The sequence below is a fragment of the Equus quagga genome, chromosome 17 (genome assembly GCF_021613505.1).
Source record: "Equus quagga isolate Etosha38 chromosome 17, UCLA_HA_Equagga_1.0, whole genome shotgun sequence".
In the NCBI taxonomy this organism is placed as follows: Eukaryota; Metazoa; Chordata; class Mammalia; order Perissodactyla; family Equidae; genus Equus; species Equus quagga.
The window spans coordinates 12,948,655-12,953,109 of record NC_060283.1 but is presented as its reverse complement, the minus strand read 5'-3'; the positions used below and the strand labels follow the sequence as shown (position 1 = coordinate 12,953,109).

General features: G+C 38.1%; 1 pseudogene; it reads right to left on the bottom strand.

Annotated features, from left to right (window-relative positions):
* Positions 1-2,479: 2,479 nt before the first annotated feature.
* LOC124229052 (olfactory receptor 5A2-like) lies at positions 2,480-3,327 on the bottom strand (annotated as a pseudogene).
* Positions 3,328-4,455: the final 1,128 nt, after the last annotated feature.

Genomic DNA, 4,455 nt, shown 5'->3' with positions numbered 1-4,455 from the left:
AGGAAACTCTCAAACATTGCTGGTGAGAGTGCAAACTGGTGCAGCCACTATGGAAAAAAGTATGTAGATTCCTCAAAAAATCATGATCTCATAATTACAGCTTTTCTTTTATAAAACTTGGACTCATTTGAACAGCAATGGACCTAGAGATCATCTAGTCCAATAACATCAACTTCCAGGTGACTACCCAAAGCCAGTGAAGCTAAGAGATTTGCCCAATATGACACACCTGGGTGCTAATATGGCATGATAGCAATAAATTAGATATGTGGACCCTTCCCTGTTTACAAACCACTTCTATTTTAGATACATACATTTCCTCAACCACCTGACCTGAATCAATTATCACAGCAATCCTATGAGGTCAACATGGCATGATTCCATGTGCATAAGTGAGGAAATTGAAGCAATAAGAATACAATAAAACTAATTTATGGCACAGCCACGTATCATTGTAGTTAATACCACGGGCATTGGTATTAGCCAGTATGGGTAGAATTCCAGGTTTCCAAATGCTGTTTGTGTGAACTTGAGCAAATTAAACTCTTTAAATCTCTTTGTTATCACCTTTAAAGTGGTGTCGACAGTAGTAGTTGTTTCACAGATAGATTTTCATACAGTGAATCGAATTATATAATGATTACAAAGCTCTTATAAGAGTGTGAAGTACAGAGAATGCCTTCTATTAACAGTAGATTTAATTTGTGTTCTGAATTGGAGTTCTTTCCAACATATTATGCTGCATTACTAATCCTTTATTAAAAATATCTACTTAAGTTGATTCCTGAAAACTTTTTTTTCTTGTTTTTTGTATTATTTTTTTAAGATGGAAACATCTACCCTGCCATTACTAGGGATACAGCAATGCTTTAGGAAGGTCCCAATCACGGTTTGATCTACTTCAGGCAATTTTAATTTTAGAGAGAAAGGCATGGATGTGGCAATGAGTTAATTTGATTTAACACTTTCTATTTGGTTTGGAGTCATATGTTCCCCCTGATAAAAAACTGTATAGAATCTGCATACCACTGGCAAGCAATGGTAGTCATGTCTCTGGTCAGTAATAACCCATCTGTGTCCCACAAATCATGCTTTGTGAAACTCAAGATGGATTGTTGCTATGCTGGGAAGAATATAGCAGACGTCAATATGCCTAAAGGTTCTACCTGTAAAATGGGGACAATTTCTCATCTGCTAGCTTTTCATGGTAATTGAGCCAAATCACACCTATGCAATGTAACTATATGAAGTATAAAATGCTGTATAAACACTAATGTAATATGTAAGTAAATTAGTCCATAAACTCTTGCCTGAAAAATATCTCTTTTCAAATTTTCCTGAAATTCTCCTGGTTGTGCTCTGGCTTTCCATGGTACCCCCCGACATTAGCTGGCTCTGCTGCACCCTGGTAAAACTTAAGGCCTTGTAATCCCTGGGACTTTCAGATCTATGGGCTTCCGACGCTGCCTCCCAAGACACATCACACCAGCCTTAATTTCTGAGGTCTCTTGGAAGCTACCATGGAGCATGTCCCAGGCCACCTATGCCCAGAAATTGATGACTTTGATTTCTTTCCAGCCTCTGAGAATCTCCCCAAATCTTAACCTCAAAAGTGTGCCTTCTTTCTACCATTATGTTTTCCCATCTCTTTTTCACAATTCACTACACAAGGAGTCTCGAGGAGTAAGTTGGAGGAAATAACAATGTTATTTTTAAATATGCCACACCAGTCTTTCCCCTCTCCTTGCCTCTTGTCTCCTCCCCTCCCATCTCCTTTCCTCTACTTCCTTTCTCATTCTCATCATCTCTTTCTGTCTTTGTACTTTTGTTTCTATCTCTCTCTTTTTGTGTCTCTCCCTGTCACACACTCTTTCTCTTTCTCTCACTTTCTCTATTCATGAATAAGACGATAAAGTATACATTCGTAAATTATTTTCAATTTAACATATTTAATTTTGCACATCATTTTATTTTTATTCAAATATATATGAATGCTTAATATTTGAAAATAAATAAAAGACATTTTAAAAATCCTAGAGAAAAGAAGCATCTATGTGTCTTTGTATGTTCTTGGCATTTCTCTACATATACTATCAAAACCTGTATTCACAAAACAGAGAGTTTTATCTAAGTGAGTCTAATCATGGAAAAAGGCTTTGTAAACTGAATTCAGTGTTTATGATGTTGCCTCAAACGGATCACATGGTCATAGTAGCTAAACATAATGGCACCAGGAATCAAGAAAACCAGATTTTAATTTCTGCTTTTGACATAGATATTCTTGTGACATACAAAAGGTCACTTAAATATTCTAAACCCTGTCTTCATTATAGGGGAAATAGTACCTGCACAAATATTGTTCCTAGTGAAGTAAATTTTTTGTCCTCTTTACCATCCTCTTGACAGCCGCTTTGATCTCCTTGCTACTCAGACTATAGATAAGAGGATTTGACATGGGGATAAGGGTAGGATAGAATACTCACAGTACCTTGTCCTGCTTTTCAGAGTGTCTAGGGCTAGGATGCAGGTACACAGAGAAGCCTGTGCCGTAGGAGACTGTTACACCTGCCAGGTGGGAGGCAAAGGTATTGAAGGCCTTGGCAATAGATTTTATGGAGGATATTTTCAGGATGGAAGCTGCAATGGGTGGAAACCATGGATTAAGAGGATAAAGAGAAAAGAACCAAGGGCAGTAAAACAACTAGCAGAATATCAGTCTTTTGGATGATGAAAGGATTGGAGTGAGGCAAGGAAATAATCTGAGCTATATCACAGAAGAAATGTGGAATTTTATTGAGTCCACAGTAGTAGATATGAAAGCTAGGGACTGTTTGAACTAAGCTACTAGGGAAAGCACTGCCATAGGCCCCAGGAACCATCTTCTGACAAAGGCCAGAATCTATGATAGCTGAGTACTGCAGAGACCTACTGATAGCAACATATCTGTCATAGCTCATCATGGTTAAGGAGAAGGACTCAGTGAGACATATCCAGCACCCAGTAAAATACTGGGTGGCACAAACAATGAAGGAAATCATTTTTTCACCCTTTAAGACGTCTCAAAGCATCCTTGGTTTGGTGGAAGAAGAATAGCAGATATCTATAAATGACAGGAAACCGAGAATAAAGTATATAGATGTGCGCAGGTGGGAGTCCATCCTGATTAGGATGATGAGACCCAGGTTCCAGAGGAGGGTCACAAGGTAGATCCCCAAGAAGACTGGAAAGAGGGTAAGCTGCAGGCCTTTTTCATCTGAGAGTCCCAGGAGAACAAGCAGCCACAGAGGTGTGATTTCTCTTTCCTTCCGTCTTCCTACTTGGTGACATTTGCTAAGGAAATGGATTCATTCTCAAAAAACAAAAATCTATACTCTTCATTTCTTCGCAGTCATGCATCTGACTAAATATACATCTTAAGTCGTCAAAGTTGATTTAATCTGTGTCTTCTACCTAGAATCACCAACCTTAACTGAAAAATGTTCTTGCATAAATACTACCATTCTCTTTGGGGAAAAAAGAGAGTAAATGGACATCATTAGTACCTCGTCTCCTAAAGTCTTAATTTCATGTTTTCCCATTCCAATTTTACAAATATATGAGAATTTGAAATTGACTAAATTAGGAAAATGCTGTCATCTCTCTGTAGAGTGAAACAGAATGATTCTGATACAGCACAGCTCTGAAATTAATTCGGTGCTTGAATAAGTCCATGCTGAACCTTATAGTTAAATGAGGATGGTGAAGTAAGTTCTTTTATAATCCCCTTGGGAACTAGTATTCAATTAATCTGTAACCAGGGAAGTTGGACAATTCTGTAACTTCCTTTCTACCTTCATAAAGTCAGGACAGATTTGAGAATAATGTAATGAGTTGGTGGTAAGAGTCACACACCAAGAAGTAGCTTGGAAATCCATGTGACTTAAATTGATGACTCTAGGAAGGCCCCTGAGAAGTTAGATAAGACCAGGTCGTAGGAGACAATATGCCCCCATCCATACAGGTACAGATTTTTCTTTCCTCAACTCAGAGATATTTATGAGTTAAACTGCTTGTGACAGTGATTCTTGATCTTATTTTGGCAAGTGATAATTTCAAAAATGATGGAAATTCTGGAACCCCTACCCAGCAAACTGCAATGACTTACCACCTTCGCATATGGTTTTATTGGATTCTCAATCAAACACAAGTCTATTCGTGGTTCCCAGGTTAAAGACTTCTCCTACAAAGTAGAGTGGCTTGATCTCATAAAGGAGTTAGGATGCTTAGGCAATGAATACGGACATTAGGAAAATGAGGCAAAATTTCTGAAAGTCTTTCTCTTTTTCTTCTTTGGAGCCAGTCCAGAGAAGGCAAGGACTAAGACTTCATGCCAAATGCTAAATAACCAAAAGAATATTTTTGCATCAGGCACTATGTGCCCTCTTTAAGATGCAACAGCTGTTGTCTCTCCAGATA